This window comes from Enhydra lutris, unplaced genomic scaffold, assembly GCF_002288905.1.
Source record: "Enhydra lutris kenyoni isolate GAN:26980312 unplaced genomic scaffold, ASM228890v2 scaffoldscaffold21, whole genome shotgun sequence".
NCBI lineage: Eukaryota > Metazoa > Chordata > Mammalia > Carnivora > Mustelidae > Enhydra > Enhydra lutris.
The window spans coordinates 16,012,461-16,031,659 of record NW_019154105.1 but is presented as its reverse complement, the minus strand read 5'-3'; positions in this window follow the sequence as shown (position 1 = coordinate 16,031,659).

Sequence of the window (19,199 nt, the reverse complement as noted above, 5' to 3'; positions counted from 1 at the left end):
GTGTGTTTTTATATTTTTATCATAACTATGTTATACTGTCTCCTCTCCTATCCTGAAATAAACCAAAATCACAGATAATAAAGCCAACCTTCAGAGATTATTAAATAATCAATAAAATGTGCTATTCTAAATAAGTGAAAAGCTGTGTGTCTATGTGTGTGTGTGTCAAAGACACCTATATTTCCAATTTCAAAGTTCTGTGTCTTGAAAACACTTGGTATAACAAGTTTGAGTTCATCTTTATTGAATCTCTTTTCTCTCAACTGTGCAGTGACTCCTTTAAAAAAAATCTTCTAATGTTTTTTAGTTAAATTCCCTTTCATTGGATCTTTATTTTCTATCTTGTCCTTTATGATGATTGGTTTTTCCTAATATGTTCAACTACTCTCTCTCTTCTCTCTCTTACTGTATTTATTTTCATGCACTTGACACCCAGATTTTAACATTCTTAACCCATTATCACTACTAAATTTTATTCCCTGGATGCTAGCATTTGCAGCCACATGAACCTTAGATCAATCAATAGACCCTACAGGACTTTTCTTTTTTTAATCTGAATTCTTTTTTCTACCTACTCATTTTGTCAGGTTCTGCTTTAATAGGATCTACTCCAAAGAGATGAAAACTTCCTCTTTTATGTGTCCATAACACTTCATGTATTTCTATTTTTATAACATTTACTGAATTTTATAATTATTTGCATGACTATCAACTTTTCTAGAAATAATATGAATTCAGACCCAAGGACTTTTTTTCATACTTATAGTGTCAGTGTGGTGTTTGGAATATAGTAGACCATTTATAAGTAGACCCATTTATAAGGGTATTGAATAATTTTTTAGTTTTTAGAATCAGTAATTCATAATTTCAGAAGCTGAATGAAAATGTACAGACTGACTTAGGTTCTTCTAGTATCTAGAGAATGAGGAGATACTTCGAAAGAGGTAATGTGTGGAGAAAACAGGAATTCCCCACAAATTTTACCTATTTATATTGTCTACAGATTAGAAAGTCTTTTGAGTTGAGTGCCTGGGCGGCTCAGTCAGTTAAACATCTGACTCCGTTTCCGCTCGGGTCATGAACTCAGGGTCATGAGATTGAGCCCCGAATTGTGCTCCTGCTCAGTGCGGCATCTGTTTGAGATTCTTTCCCTCTCTGTCTCCCTCCCGCTCCAACTCTGATCCTCCCCTGCCACTTGTGATATCTCTCTCTCTCTCTCTCTCTCTCTCTCAAATAAATCAGTAAATAAAATATTTTTTAAAGATTTTATTTATTTATTTATTTATTTGACAGACAGAGATCACAAGTAGGCAGAGAAGCAGGCAGAGAGAGAGGAAGGGAAGCAGGCTCCCTGCTGAGCAGAGAGCCCCATGTGGGCCTCGATTCCAGGACCCTGGGATCATGACCTGAGCCGAAGGCAGAGGCTTTAACCCACTGAGCCACCCAGGTGTCCCTAAAATATATATATTTTTTTTTTTAGAGGAAAGTTTTTGAGTTGAACTACCTTTTTTTTTTTTTTAAATATAAATAAACAGGGAAGAGCGGTTTGTAACTGATTTTTAATTATTGAGTTCAGGTGGGTCCTTCGCCTATTTTGCTTTCTTCACTTGAGCAAGTAAAAGGAAGTGAGAATTGAGTAGAAGCAGAGAAAAAGAGGAAAAAAGGCTTTCTCTACTCATGAATTGTAGGTGACTGGCAAAAACTTTAAGGCCTAGAATAAAATTTTATTGAGGGCGATTGTAAGGACAGGTTTCTTTGTATTTCACACACCTTCAATGCACTCAAAAGAAATTTTTCATTGATTAAGTTGATGTTAAAGAGAGAGTTGAGACGGGTTTAAAATGTACACATCTAGAATGATTTTTTAGAAGTTATTCCTTCTGAAAGTTGAACCTTTAAATGTAACACTTTTGCTATGTTCTAAGGCAAGTCAATTTTGTAAGAAAGCTTTGTGAAGCATAATTATAACTAATATCTTTTCTGTTCAGGAATTGTTTAAGTATAGTTTTCTCAGTTTCTCATGTTAGGAAGAATTCCACAGTGGAAAATGGCAGTTCCAATTATTTGTTCCTAAATCATGTCACCAAATAATGCTGTAAAAATCTTTCTAGAATTCATAAAAACATGATCTTCAACTTAGATCACATTTCAAAAGACAACTTCACGAGAGGCATATTTTAATTCCCCATTATGTATCTTAGGAAAAAAAAATCCAAATAATTTTGTAATGAAAGCTGAGCAACATCTTTAAAGGGAATAAATCTTTAATTCTAAAACACACCAAACGACTAAGAAGTTCTCTTCTTTTCTGTTGACCATGCTAGTAATATTTTTCCAGTACTAATTTTTAAATTATATCTCTACATTTTACTTAGCAATTTTAATCCCAATGAAAGAAAATATCTTACCCAGGTAACATAAATATATAACTTAAAAGCAGTATTTTCTACTGAAGTAAGTGAAAATACATTGGTATATTCATTCTAACCATAAAAAATTGTCAGTTGTTTGTTTCATAAGTGGAATGACCTTAGTTTAAGAGAAAATGAGATATGTAATAATATAAGCATATTTATAATTTAACTTGTTAATGTTAATTCATCATGGATGGTTGCCATATCTACAAAGTAAATTTTAGGAGATGCTCTAGCAGACGGGCAAAGATTTTATCATGAGACTAAAAACAATTCTAAATCCATATTCTTGTTTTCAAAAATGATTGGCATGGATTATGAAAACAAATCTACAAACATAATGACTGCAGATTGTGCCATGTTAATTTACAATTAGTTTATCAAACAAAAATTTCCTTTGCTTCCCTACTCTTTTTCCAATCCAGGAAGGTTTGCCTCAAGGCTCATTCCCATTTGTTGTCTGTGCCCTTGAAATCTACCTTTCAAGCTGCCTCCTATAGTTGCTACAGCTTGGATTTCCCAGAAAGAACTTACATTAGCCTGCCAGGGCCTAATTCATAAAATATTTCTAACACCACAGATTAGTCCTGAGCCATTTTACAGCTTTGGAAAGTCTATACCATAAAGAATGCTTCCTTTCATTCCAAAGCCATTTGCATTTTATTTGTGCCTCAAAGGAGGAACAATCCAAACTGATTAGAATCCGCAGACACTGTGCATAATGAAAAATTAATTGCATCAATCTTTTCACTGTAGTGGTCTTAACAACTCATTTTCAACTGGTCATTTTTCCACCTGCTCACCAGGGCCCAGGCAGCTGAGGCAAGCATATCTCTGACATTCCCAGAATACCAATGAAGCTAAGGTCACCAGTACGTCATGCAAGTGGGAGCTGAGAATCCTGAAAGAGGTGTAAGCTGTTTGAATGAGCTAGAACTATTATGTGACAGCGGAGGGCAGATACATGCTATGACACCCCATCTAGGCATGGTTTGAATTAACAAAAGACAACGGAAACGAGAAAGTCTAAATCAGCAACAGGAAAGGTTAGAGTGGTGCTACCCCACTGGAGAATGAGTGCTATGTGCCGCTGACAGTGGGGATAAATCAATAATTGCATGCTAGCGTCATCGGAACCAATCTGGTATGACAGGTGGCAACAGCGGTCCAATGCATATACATCAAAATGGGGCTTTGGCTTTTGAAATAGGGTTAGAATTCAGTATATTTTGTAAAATACCCATTTCAGTTACTATTTGACAATACTTTTCAAGTTCTTATTGATGAAATGATTCATCAAATCCCTGCTCTTTCAATATACAGGTTTTCTGTTTTAAGCAAACTCTTACACCTATAGATTTTTGATAATTTTTTCAACAAGTTTCTTATAGCTTTCTGGGTCTTCGTTTCAAAAGCTTTTCTGAATTTTCTTGGTTTTAACAGCCAAATAAACACATAGCAAACAAATAAGCAAATTCAAGGCAACGTCCAAGATCAGATTAATTTCAGGTGTTCACCATAGTTCTGTAGGACCTTGTTATTGAAAATGTGGTCGACAGACCAATCTCTCAGGAGTTAGATTTCAGAAATGAAGAATCTGGGGCCCAGCTTCAGATTTACGGAAATACAGTTTGCATTTAACAAGATCCCTGAGTGCTTTAAAGCAGTGTTTCTCAAACTTTAATGTGACAATACTTATCTGGAGGGCCCACTATAACACACATTCCTGGGCCCAACATCAGACAGTCTGACTCAGTAGGGCTAGGAGTGGCCCAGGAATTTGCACATCTAACATACTCCCAGGTAAGGCTGATATGCTGGGTCTATGGAACAAACTGTCATTGCACTTAAGAAAAGTTATAAACAGAAATAAATAAAATTTCAATTCAGTTATTTCCTTCACTGTTCAGAATATGTTACAGTAAGGACATTTCATTGGCCAAAATATGCCATAAAAACAAGAGAAACAGAGCTTGTTTTGCCCTTTTCAGTAATTTTTAAGGTTGCAGCAGGTAGCTACGTACTGTGGAAAAATAGCAGAAAAGGAAATTTAAATTACACAGAAGAGTTCCTAGATCCTAAATTTGGGCTTCATAATAATAAGGGGAGGAAAGCATCTTCCCTATAAATTGTATCACCCTGATGTGGTGGGATGATGGAATGAAATCTCAGTGAAAGTGACTCCACTTCACCACGGCCCTGAATGGGATAGAGTCCTATAAGGGGAGGATTTTTAACTTTGATGAAGGTAGATTTTAGTTTTAGGGTATGAAAAACTCAGTGTAGGGGCGCCTGGGTGGCTCAGTGGGTTAAAGCCTCTGCCTTCGGCTCAGGTCATGATCCCAGGGTCCTGGGATCGAGCCCCGCCTCGGGCTCTCTGCTCAGCGGAGAGTCTGCTTCCTCCTATCTCTCTCTGTCTGCTTCTCTGCCTACTTGTGATCTCTGTCAAATAAATAAATAAAATCTTAAAAAAAAACAAAACTCAGTGTAATAGGTTAACCTAAAGATCTATATTGTTATGGGAAACATTGTCCTCCCATGTGGCAGTTTTCTTCTCAGCAGATGAAGATAAAAATATGTGGTTATTTCAAAAATACTTAGATCACAGTCTAAACAAAAATCATCTCTCCCTGAATACGTATCCAACTGGTATGGAAGAGTTTGTAACATTTAAAGAATTATTACTCAGAATAGTAACATTTGTAGTTAATTATTTATTTTATAACTTCCCTTTGAGTCCCCAAGACTATCACTTTTTTTCATATTTTCTTTCAAGACTTTCTCAGCTCTTTAGTCATCAGTTTTATGCTAAATACAATTCTTTTTTAAAATTATTTTATTTTATTTTATTTCTTTATTTGACAGAGGGAGATATCACAAGTAGGCAGAGAGGCAGGCAGAGAGAGGGGAGAAGCAGGCTCCCTGCTGAGCAGAGAGCCTGATGTGGGGCTCCATCCCGGGACCCTGAGATCATGACCTGAGCTGAAGGCAGAGGCGTTAACCCAATGAGCCACCCAGGTGCCCCTACAATTCTAATTATTAATTACGTCACACCATTAAATGCAAATTTTCCAAATTATTCTTTGCTTATATAGTCATCTTTATTACTTTATTTTTGAAATGTAATTGACAGTGATTATAAGAACTCCAGTATTCCCCAAGATATTTATAATGATGACTGATATGATATCCATCATGCAATGGAAAATGCACTATTATTTTCATAGCCAGAAATGTGAATTTTGGGGCGCCTGGGTGGCTCAGTCCTTAAACGTCTGCCTTTGTCTCAGATCATGGTCCCAGAGTCCTGGGTTTGAGCCCTGTATCAGGCTCCCTGCTCAGAGGGAAGCCTGCTTTCCCTCCCCCACTACCCTGCTTGTATTTCTGCTCTTGCTGTCACTCTCTCTATCAAATAAATAAGTAAAATCTTAAAAAAAAAAAAAACCTGAATTTTACTCACATATTATTTAGCAATAATTTTATGAGAAAATGTATATTTTACTGACACATTATTTACCAATAATTATATGAGAAAATGTATAACCTTATTAAGGTGCAATAGAGCTTTTTAGATTCTTGAATACATTTATTTGCATATTGAGGAAGTAAAATTTTAAAAAAAGTAAAATCCTGATGCTCCTACCAATAAGGAATTTCTTTGGCTAATTAATTAATGAGGAAAACATAAGAGGCTTAAACAGATTCAAAGCAGAATCTGTAGAACATACATGTATAAAGGCAATTGGTAATGCTGTTTCGAATTTGCTTATAGATAAAAAAAATTGACTCATAACCTAAATATTAATAAAATATAATATTTAGAATAATCTTCTTTAGGACTAAAATAAATCGTATCATTCCCAAAGTGTACTTATATTATTATCAACAAGGATCTTTTGTATTATTATCAACAATTTGTAGTTACAAAATAGAGCAATAGAAGACAAACAACCATACACCTACAACAACCAAAGACCCCTAAATTATATGGAGTAAAAATCAAAGAAAATTTAAAAAAAAGAAAACTCTTTAGATGGGACTAATACAAGAATGAAGTATAATATCAAAATGTGCTTTGTTCCTTGAGAATTTGCCTATTCAGAGTGAGGGTTCCCATGAAGAAACTGCACACTTTTTTTTCCTAGGCTGTAATTAGAGTCTTCAGTGATGATAAATGTGTACAAATAAGACATCTTTACAACAAGTTAATCACAATTTATCTGGTTGTGATATGTCTTATAAAAATGTTTCAGAAAATATATGTTAAGTATCCACTTACAATAGAGAAAACTATATTGATATTATCTATTATGATTTGAAGTTCCAAATATGCTTGTTTACTAAGTAATTATAGCCCTTTTCCATTCACTTTAGAAACCAAACAAACTAATATATACCAAAAAATGAAAAAAAACTCTCATTTCATTTAGATAATGGCTCAAGTCCTTGATTTTCTTTCTTTCTTTCTTTTATTTTCATTTCTTTTCTTTTTTTTTTATTGTTGTTTTGTGGGGTGGGGGAGTAGAAACTAGAAAGAATTTTTCCTTTTTTTCCCCTCATCAGCAGAAGCCCACTATAAGATTATGAATATGGGACACCTGGGTGGCTCAGTGGGTTAAGCGCTGCCTTCGGCTCAGGTCACGATCCCAGGGTCCTGGGGTTGAGTCCCGCATCGGGCTCCTTGCTCAGCAGGGAGCCTGCCCCTCTCTCAGCCTCTGCCTGCCTCTCTGCCTGCTTGTGTGCTTTCTCTCTCTCTTAAAAAAAAAAAAAAAAAGATTATGAATATGCACAACCCTTCTAAGGGACCTAGTCTCTGAGTAAATAAGGCAGGATCAGGTGAGAATAAGCAGTTTTTGTTTGTTTTCTCCCCCTACTTCAGGTCATATAATACAGGTGAAAATATTACTTAATAACCATTGTTATTTCTCCCCTCCGTACCTTAATGGCCGCCCTCCACCATCCCAGCCACCTGAGCCTGTGTCTCCTGAGTTATTATCCTTAAAAGGCAAAAAAGAAGATCCACTTGGAGAGTCAAAGAATTAGGGTAACCCCATTCTCTTTCAAAGGAGGTGAGAGAGATTGATTATATACAAAGAGTTTGTCTCAGAAAATTTAAGATGGTGTGATGAAATATTTTAATTTATCTGCATAAAAGAATAACCTGCATAGGTAGAAAATGCAAATGTTTCCCGTTCTAAGCCTCAAATACGTAACTTGAATAAACAATAAACGTAAGGACTCTGGGAAATAGGTCTTTTTATGCTCATGCACTTGAGCAAAGAGTATCTTCTAATTGTTATATTCAGTCAGTCATCATTTAAATAATTTGTAGCATGGTACATGTGATTGTTTATGGAGTATTGAGTTCAAAAAGCCAGGAAGGATGGGATGCAGAACACAAGTGGGGAAATTAACCTTAGCTAGAAAGCCGCCCTTCTTTTGTAATTGGAAACCTGGTGGGGGTTGATGGCACATGTAACATTGTAGTTGCTAACAAAAAGCCTAAAGAATTTCCACTTGACAGCTTTTTGTTTTTTGTTTTTTGTTTTGTTTTGTTTTGTTTTGTTTTTCCTGGGAGGTGAGATGCATTGTCCTTGTTTAAAACAAAAGGGTAATAATAGTTTAGGAGTAAAAAGAATGTGGCTGTAACAGTTCTTGCTGTCTCCAGCCTTGCTAATAGGCTGTGACTCTCCAAGTTCTACTTTATATCATTGCAAGTCTCCTCACATCACCCTTCAAATGTGTGTTTTCCTGAGACACCCCTTTGGGCTATTCAGTAGACAAGAAAGTCTCAGTATACTTGAAAAATATTTGGACAGCCATTCTTGGCAGGCATGTGAAGAGTTTTGATTTTATACTTCTTTGGGAGCCTTCCACATTTCCTACTGTATTTCTTGATCACACCATCCTATTCTATGCCTAGTACACATGTAAATTAAAACAAGAAAAAAATACATCAAAAGAACAAAAATTATTTTACCAAATAATTTGGTGGAGAGTCACAAAACTGATGGGTTTAATTAATTTTTTCTCATTCTTTTCCTTAAAAAACAAACAAACAAAACAACAACAGTAACTTGGCAGAAAAAAAAAATCCTCTTAACTATGATATACGCTTTTCCCCATCAAATTTTTTGAAATGTCAATTATGGTAAAAAAAAATCTCAGGATTTAGGTATGTGAAGAGCTTGAAAAAGTCTTACAGATTATTCAGTTTTATCCTTCCTTTCTGATCCCTGTTGATTCTGTTACACCTTTTCCTCCCACCTTCTTTTTAGAATCATTGTTCTAAATCTAAGCTACATTTTGAAGGTCAGTTGGAGTAAGGCACTGTGGCCTTACTGTTAAGTTGTTTAAAGGACTTATGTATGTCCAGATCTGCTTTTGTGTTGCAGTTGCTGTTGCTGGATACACACAATTAGGTTCTTAAGAAATTGCAGGAAAACCTTGATAATATGTATGCCTATTCACTGTAGTCATGTAGTTTGCCAAAACTCACATTCACACAATAGACGCTAATGGTTGCAAAGGAACCATAAAATCTATTGAGTAATAAATCTACCTTCTATGTGTGTTTAACATACTGCCTAACTATGGAAACCTTTGATAAAGCACAAATGTGTCTGATTGCACAAATTATGGATTATGTGAAAACTACCACTTTAGAGCCACTAGAATCGTTGTTTTTAATACTCTAAAGACAAAATACTTCTGCCTTAATTCTCCTTGGTGTTTTAATTCAGCTTCAATGGTGTGCTTAATTCTCTACGTCATAAGTTAAGAGCATTGTAGAAAGTGAGTGTGTCCAGCTGATGGTGATTAGGATGGTGAATGTTCTAAAACTTCATTATTGAAAAATAGGCTAAGAAACTGGGCAATAACCCTTTGAAAGAGAAAACTTGAAGTCCTGTCAAGTAGAGGAAGCAGACACACAGTACAGCTGCAAAAGGCAGAAATGCAATCATGGATGAAAATTAACTGGAAACAGATTTTTGTTTAGCCTCAACATAATGAAGGCCTTTCCCCTGAAATTTCCAGAGACAAATTGAGTAGGTTAGTGCTGCTACTGCAAGTCGCCAAGCAGAGCTGAAAAATGAACTTTTTTTTTTTTTTTTTTTGGTTTCCCTAATTACTAGCTATTCTCTAGACTCAACATAGGCATTCTCTTCAAAAAGTCTTGTCTGATCTCCCGTTCTCGTTGCATCCTTCTCCAAAGTGCTTAATCATAAAAGCATGTTATGCTCTTTATTTTATTTGTTACATTGTTTGTGTACTTATGTACTTCTCCTACTAGTCCACAGTTCTCCAATTCTAGCATCTGTCATAGGAGCAGATAGGAAGGAACATCCGTAGAAAGGATTCCCACATTGCGATCTCTAAGAGCACATCAAATAACTTTTGAGAACCTACAGTGAGCCAACGATGGGTCAGCTGGGGATAATTTCTTCTCTTCACTTTGCGATCTCATAAAGTATATCTTTTTTTTTTTTTTAAGATTTTATTTATTTATTTGACAGAGAGAGATCACAAGTAGACAGAGGCAGGCAGAGACAGAGAGAGAGAGGGAAGCAGGCTCCCTGTCAAGCAGAGAGCCCGATGTGGGGCTCGATCCCAGGACCCTGAGATCATGACCTGAGCTGAAGGCAGCGGCTTAACCCACTGAGCCACCCAGGCGCCCCTCATAAAGTATATCTTGAGCAATGTTATGATCACATGTGTTGATCTTGCTAGTTGAGTGCACGTGGCATCTTCTCTCATTGATGACTCTGATGAAGAGATTGCCCCATATAACAAGAGAAGAAAGTTATAATCTCCACAAACCAATTGCTATATTTCACCAAAGTGATTGCTTTAAAATATACTGGGTAAGTACTGACCCTTTTCAAATATCTGCACACTTTTGAATAGCTTTTTGAAATACACTAAACTTTTTGGATAATGCTGGCCTTCTCCCATGAATAACATAAGTTTTTTCTTCCCCAACCATCATAATCCTGACTTTTTGATGTAGTTGCCAATGTGAATGTTCAATAGATTCTAAAATAAACTCTCAAAACTACTCCTCCCTTGGTCTTTCCACCTTAGTAAATAAATCTTCTTTGATTCAGGAATTCCTTCTATTTTTTGCATTTGAACTTCTAGTAAACTCTGTCCCCACGATCTCCACATGTCATGGGTTCATCCTCATTTGTGTTTTGCCATTGCAGACCAAGCTACTATCATTTCTCAATTGTTTAACACCAATGGCTCAGAATGCACTTAAATTCTTGTATACTCTTTTTTTTTTTTTTTTTAGATTTTATTTATTTATTTGACAGACAGAGATCACAAGCAGGCAGAGAGGCAGGCAGAGAGACAGGAGGAAGCAGGCTCCCTGCTGAGCAGAGAGCCCGATGCGGGACTCGATCCCAGGACCCTGAGATCATGACCCAAGCCGAAGGCAGCAGCTTAACCCACTGAGCCACCCAGGCGCCCCAAATTCTTGTATACTCTTATCCTACTTTTTAGTCAGCTACAAAATTGATCATTTTGATGATTTCCCATTGAATTTTTGATAGAAACCTACATTTGCTTATTTAACCAAATACACTACATGGTATGAAACATGGCTACTATATTTCAAATTGTTTGAAATTAATGAAACGTATATTTCAAGACCTTGCAATTGCACTAGCCACTTGAACTTAATTTTTTCATTATAATTTAGTATTTTATTTTAAAAATATGGTATGCAGAATCATATAAGCCTTGAGGCTCATCCAAACTTCTCCAGACAGGCTTCTTTTCATTATTTAAGCATTTAATCTTTAATATTTAACCATTTAATTAATTCCATGTTTACCTTTTAAAAAGAGGTTATTCTCCATTTCAGAAGGCTCACCTCTTTTCCTCTCACATCTTCATAGAACTAAACAAGTCTACAATTGTTAGATTTAATTTTTAACATATATATTTTCTGGCTTTGCTCATAAAATTACAAGTTCTGGAATGGCAGAGACGTTGTTTGCCTCCTCCATTGTTCTTTCTCCATTCCCTAAAATACGGCAGCCTATAAATTTTGCAAATTTGTCAATGAATTAAAGGAGAAAAGATGAATAACTACATGCAATATTTTTGTACATGAGACTCTGCTTTTATGACAAATGCCCCTCACTCTCTCACCATTCTGTATCTAGAACACATTTGCCTAACTTTTGACAACCAAACCATTCAATATTCTAAAAACATGTTGCTTAGAGTTCAGGTCAGTGGTCCAAATATTATCTTAAGTAGTATGAGAACACATTAATACATGGGTGGAGAGAGTACTCAGCCAAATGTCAAAACTGCATTGGAAAAAGAATATATTTCATCCACAAAGTAGCTGTGTAAGAATCATGATATGATCTCCTCTGTAACTGATATAGATTCAAATGGAGGTCTTGATTCTGCCCTGTGAGAATCTCAATAAACTTTAGTTTCTTCTTCTTCTTCTTCCTCCTCTTCTCTCCTCCCCTTCCTCCCCCTCTCCCCTTCTCCTTCTCGTCCTCCTCTTCTACTTCTACTTCTCCTTCTCCTTCTCCGTCTACTTCTCTTTCCTCCTCCTCCTCCTCCTTCTCTTCCTCCTCCTCCTCCTCCTCTTCCTCCTTCTTCAGCTTTTCTCTGAAGTTGGAGTTAATGCCAAGGTGATCATGTAGTGCTCTTGTGTTTGGGGTCTCTCTGGTCATCTGTCCATGCTGGTGTTCTCAGAGCAGAATACTATCCTTTCTAGTTCTGTCCATTACCTGGTTTGGGGGTGTTGATATGTGAGATCACAGCTGCATTTTTCTTTCTCCTCTTTAACAGACCTCTACAGGTTTGGTACAATTTGCGTATTACCAAACCTCACTTAAAAAAAAAAAAAAGACATATGATATGCGTGAATGTGAAATCTCACATCCTTTCTCTCTCTCTCTCTCTCTCTCTCCCCCTCCCTCAAACTGTATGTGTTAACCCCAAAGACTTTCCTAATGCAAATCAATCATTACTTTCTATAACAGGTATTAATGAAAGCTTTAAACATTTTTTGAGCACCAGGACTCTGAAAAGATACAATTTTAGTTCTAAGGTTTACAAATCTAAGTTTCATTATTTTTCTTCTGGAAATAATTAATTTTATTCCAGAACATTTTAAATTTCACATCTGTTGACTATTCTAATTGGCATGCTAGAACTAATGCAGCACTAAAGAAAGCCAGTAAGTGGAAATGGCTTAATGTTTCACATACATTGACACTGGAAAGAAGCCAGATTGGCATGAGGAAACATTACGTTGGTTTCTCAAGTTATTCATTCATCCACAACTTGGATTTGTTTCCAAACTTCCCTGACTATCCAAGTTCCTGATCTTTTCCTTTTCATCCTCATGCCTAAATAATTTCTTAAGTTTCCTTGTATTGAGGAAATTCAATATTTCTGATTTAAAGATTTCATTTTGAGAAAATTTTATTTTATACCTATTTATCACCTACAGGTTAAATATATGAGAAAAAACACTTTTCTTTTATAATTTTCTTTTGTTTATTTTTATTATTTATTTATTTATTTCTACCTTTTATCATTTTAAAGGAAGAAACTGGGAATTTACATCAAGAGTTCTAGAAATGAGTTAAAGGGACAAAATAGAAGAAGAGGTACTCCAGCTTTAAAAAGTAGGACCTTGCAGCTGTGCACCATATGTCTATCTGAAATATGCCAATGATATGTCATAAAAGAAGGATGGAGACAAAATCTGGCTAAATCCCTGAAAGGCTGTCTTAACCAGTGAAAATCACCTTGTCTGAATGGAAAAAACCCATCCAAGAAGCTGGACCAACATTGATTGGAATCAAATAGTTAATCTGATTTTATGTTTTCCTAATTCAAATGATTTTCTTTTTCAGCCTACCCCCAAAAGTTTGGAAATATACAAATACCAGTTTTTAATGCACAATTCTGTAGATGACTGTGAATATAAATTTTGCAGTTTATAAGTCATAATTTTAGAATTCATTATCAATTCATCCCAAATAGGTTAACATATGACCTTTGTACCAAAAAAAATTTAGTCAAATAGTAAATAACTTTGTTTTTCTATAAATTATATACAGTCCTAATTTGGAAAAATATATAACAAATATTTTATTAGTAGTGGTTTATTGGCTAATATATCAGCTTTCCAAAGATAAAGCATTAAAAACATACATTCTAAATTAAATACTTAGCCACTCATTCACATTTAAAATAAGATCTTTTAAAAGAAATAATAAGCAGTGCCTGGCTGACTCAGTTGGTAGAGCACATGACCCTTGATCTCAGGGTAATGGTTTCAGTCCCACGTTGGTTGTAGAGATTACTTAAGGAAATTAAAAAAATAATAATTAATTCTCTTTAAAAAAAAGGAAATAAAAAGAGGTGATGGAGAAACTAATGTTAAATTATTTTATCTCTTGTTATGTCTTTTATGTTTGACAATTATTTGTGACCAATTTATTCACATAGACTATTTCTAGTTAGATCACAACAGGCCACTTGCATACTACAATTGAATTTAGAAGTCTTTACAAGTGGTCACTTGATATAGGAAATGTGATTTATATTTTAGATGTATAGATCAAAAGGAAATTTGTTAAATGGCATCAATCTACTGTTAGAAATAATGAAAGAATTCCACAATGTGGATGTATATGAGATGCAATATCGAAAAAAAGAACTTCTCTTTTGCAACAACAAAGAAATGTACTAAATTTTTTATAAAATTTTCCTATTCACGATTGCAACAAATTTGTAATGTACATAAGAATACCGTAACCATAACAAGAAATCTGTGGGACTATGATAAGAAAATAAATCAATTTTACTAAAATATTTTAAAACAATTTATTATCAATTATTGATTTTGATATTGATTATAAATATAAAGATGATCATAAATTGATTATAAATTATAATATACATAAGTCCTGGAGATGTAATGTACAGTATGATGCCTATAGTTACTAATAATGTATTACATACTTGAAAGTCACGAAGAAAGTAGATCTTAAAAGTTCTCAAAAAAAAAAAAGTTCTCATCACAAGAAAAAATTACATAACTATTTGGTGATGGATGTTGACTAGATTTATTGTGATCATTTAATAATTTATGCATATTGAATCATTATGTTATATACCTGAAATTAATTTAATGGTATATTTCAATTGTATCTCCATACAAATACTTTTTAAAAGAAAACATATTAAGTAAAATATATATGATCATGGATATAGAAGGTTCAGTATTGGAGTGACATTTATTTTCCGTAAGTTAATAAATTAATTAAATTACATCTTAATTAAAATCCAAAAATGGTTTTTTTTTTATGGAAAATTATGCTTGACTTTAAAACTCATAGGGCAAAATAAATGCACATTGAAAGAAGAAACAAGAGGAAATATTTTCCCTACCAGATTGGAATGTATATTTGTTACTTACGTTAATTAAAATAGTGTTATTTTGGGTGCCTGGGTGGCTCAGTGGGTTAAGCCGCTGCCTTCGGCTCAGGTCATGATCTCAGGGTCCTGGGATCGAGTCCCACATCGGGCTCTCTGCTCAGCAGGGAGCCTGCTTCCCTCTCTCGCTCTGCCTGCCTCTCTGTCTACTTGTGATCTCTGTCTGTCAAATAAATAAATAAAATCTTTAAAAAAATAAATAAATAAATAAAAAATAAAATAGTGTTATTTTGGTGGAAGTAGACCAGTAGACCAATGGAATAGAATAAAGAATCCAGAAATAGATCTACGCATACAAAGGCCTCAATGTACCTCATGTCCTGTTAAGTGTGGTAATGTACAAACATAAAGTTGCCAGCAAATTCCAACTTGTCTTCAAACTCCTCCACCCACATGCAGCTTTTCTTCCTAACTGTTGAACCTATTGGTTGTTAAAAAATGTGAGCAGAACTGAATTATCCTGGTAGTAACCTTCTAGACCAGCTAACTTCCAGCCCCATAACTTCCCATTAAGACAGGTCAGTTAATCATGAGCCAGATCAGAGAACTACCCAGCTGTCCTATTTCTGCTACCTAGGAAGTAATAAAAACTATATGTGGATGGAGGAATGTGATGACGAACTGTGACTCCCAGCTGGCACTATGTATTCAGTGTTAGGGTGTCTGTTGCCCAGCGACAACTAACCAACACGATATAGAAAGTGTAAAAGTCAGTGTGTTCAATGAAGGAGAAAACACCACCTTAATTTACAGGATTAAGGATTTGACCTTGCACAACTGCTAGAGGAGCTAGATACTGAAGTTCTGGGAAGGAAGTTGAGTGATAGGAGTAGTCACCAACCAGAAAATCTTAAAAACCTAGCTCGTCTCACCACTGAAATGGAACTACTAAGGAAGGTCTTTTGGAGAGCTCTCTATGAGACATCACCATTGTGGGTCCACTGTCTAGCTTCTGGTGAAGGACGTGGGGCCAACGTTAGTCAATAGGTTCAACAGTTAGGAAGAAAAGCTGCATGTGGGTGGAGGAGTTTGAAGACAAGTTGGAATTTGCTGGCAACTTTATGTTTGTACATTACCACACTTAACTACGATGACTTCAGACAGTAACAGCTGCCTCCACATCCACTTTCTAAAATTCACCCCAAATTTTCCTTTTGTCAACTCTAACATATATTTAATAAAATTCCAAAAGTACTGTCCATTCTAGTTGACTTGATTTTTATAAACACATTTTTAAATACATTTAATGGTCAAATAAAAATGATAGCAAAGCCATGCTCACATGAAGTAACCAGCTCTCATTCAACTGAAGGCACTCAAACCCTTTCCTCAAAAGGTGATTCAAAAGTTCCACATGACACTCTATCCATCTTTGGTTCATTTTTCTTATGGTTGAGTGACATTCCATTTTTGATATCCTGTGACTTAAACAGTGAGGTATTTTATGATAGTAGTGCAACAGGAGATGGGGGTAGGGGGAGAGAAAAAGAAAACATAATTGGTTAACATCAAAGTAAGGAAGAAATACTGACATATTCCAAAATTCTCTTTCTGTGGCTGTTCATTTGGTCATAGGTGAAGTGACAGTTATAATTTCTCCCAACATCTATTGAATATTCTTTTGTCTCTGAGCATTATCTCTGTTGGTCATGGTTCCTTGCCTAGTGTGATAAGTCATACTATCATTCCTGAAGGGCCTGTACCATTTGTAGTCTTGACTGTTCTGAGGTGTTAAATCATTAGTCAACTTTTAACACACAAATTGTAGATTCTGAGGAACACTCCAGACCACTGTAAAATGGATATGAGTTAAAACTTCATTAAATCTTCTGATCTCTATAAGCACCCCGTCTCACTGGTGAACCACAATGTTGTTGGAGTCACCAAGTATTAGTTACATCAGGGCCAGTGTCCAGTATCCCTGTAAGTCTGGTTATTTTCACTTTTTCAGTGAAGAGCTATTCTGGTAAATGACCACAGGTCATGTTAGGGAAGGCTAGAAGTTAGATTTAAAATTTGCAGTAAATCAAGATCCTTCCACAGAAGAATCTCTCCTCTTCTTAATTAAGAGACAATGGGTCTGTGAGTTGGCTCAACTCTTGAGAGTTAAGTAGTGACTTTATTGTGATCAAATGAGACTTCTGAGCTTTTTTACTGCTACAAATCAATGAAATTTTAGTAAGTTGCCCACTTATTGCAGTCCAAGGACATCATGATCAATTAGCCAATGCAAATGATCTCCGTGAATTCATTACAGTAATCACATGCACCATGTCCCTAATGAGTAAATGCTACCACATGGTCCTTGTCCATTTCAGTGGCAGCATTTCTCACTGTTATTCCTACTCTGCAGAGAATAGCCATTACAGGGTTGTTAAAGGATGTCTTTCCTCTACATCCAGTATATTTCTCAAAGCCTTTTTTAAGGATATTCTATCCAACTTCCTATAGGATGTAATTAGGGAGAGGGTAAACAGCTCTGACATTATAAATCCATTCCAGCTTTGAGTCTCTGTTTACCTTTGTGTATCTTCCTCTGTTAGATACCAAGAATTTCTGGCATGTGAACAGAATTTAACATGAGTTACCTCATATTTTGGTCTCAGTCTGCAATTAACCATTACAGCCTTTTCTTTCTCTCTCTCTCGTTTTTTTTTTTTTTTCCAAAGATTTTTTTTTTTTTTTTGACATAGAGAAAGAGATCAAAAGTAGGGGGGGGGGGGGGGGGGGGGGGGGGGGAAGCAGGCTCCCTGCTGAGCAGAGAGCCTGATACAGGGCTCAGTCCCAGGACCCTGAGACCATGACCTGAGCCAAAGGCAGAGGCTTAAACCTCTGAGCCACCCAGGTGTCCCATTAGAACCTTTTCTAGCCTTTTAAGCTAACACAATGAATCTATAATCTCTGCCAACTATACCCCTGTAAGGAAATGGAAGGTTCATGGCTGGGTATATGGGAAGCTAACAAGTAGATCCAACCAAGAATCAGGTGGTAGGTCTGGAACTGCAGTTGATCTCCATGGTCAGCAATCAAGAGAACTGGGTGTGAAGCAGAAGTGAGAGCCACATAAAAATTGCCAGCGCTTAATGCTTTTTGCTGTCTCCTCATCTCGCCACACTGACCTACAGAGGGTATTGGCTACTTACTTCACTTATGACTTTCAACTTCTAAGAATATTCCTCCTTCAGCTAATTCTAACTGGGAGTTATATAGGAGAAGTGCATTCTGGAGAACAGTTCCAGCCTAGTCGAGTTGATAGCACAGAAAGCAACTTCTTTAACCTCAAAAAATCTATATAAAATAAAGCCAGGCCAAATAGCATATATAACACAGATACATTACATTACCAGTGTTCCTTTGATGTTGAAAAGGCAAAGTGGATTATAATCCCTACTATTACTCAACATGAAAATCCTGATCAATTGCCAACAAATGAAGAAGCAAAAAGATACATAAGAAATGGATAAGGAAACTTTATAAGATGATCATTTACATAGAATGTCTTAAGATCAATAAATCTTTAATACTTTTGATAAATACTAGTTCAATATATATAAATCAAGAAAGTTTTTATCACTATAGTAACCAATTAAAAATATAATAGAAATTCTGTATTATCTACAACTGAAAAGAACCAAACAACAAAAACAAACAAACAAAAAAAACCCTATAAACATGAGGGGTGCCTGCGTGGCTCATTCAGTTAAAACTTCTGCCTTTGGTTCAGGTCATGATCTCAGGGTCCTGGGATCGAGCCTCACATCAAGATCTCTGCTCAGTGGGGAACCTGCTTTTCTCTTTGCCTACTGCTCTGCCTACTTGTGCTCTCTCTCTGTCTAATAAATAAATAAAATCTAAAAAAAACTAGATATGACTGTAATCAAAATCCACATAAGGGGCGCCTGGGTGGCTCAGTGGGTTAAAGCCTCTGCCTTCGGCTCAGGTCATGATCCCAGAGTCCTGGGATCGAGCCCTGCATCGGGCTCTCTGCTCAGCGGGGAGCCTGCTTCCTCCTCTCTCTCCCTCTGCCTGCCTCTCTGCCTATTGTGATCTCTGTCTGTCAAATAAATAAATAAAAAAAAAAATCTTAAAAAAAAAAATCCACATAATGTGGGCTACTATAAAAAATTACCTCAGAATTTCTGGCTTAAAAGAATACACACTTATTCTCTTATAGTTACTGAGATCAAAAGTCCAAAAACAGTTTCACCAAGTAGAAATTAAGGTGTCAGCAGAACTGCTTTCCTGCCCCAGGCTCTAGGGGAGGAGAATATGTTAACTCTTGCAGTTTCTGGTGGC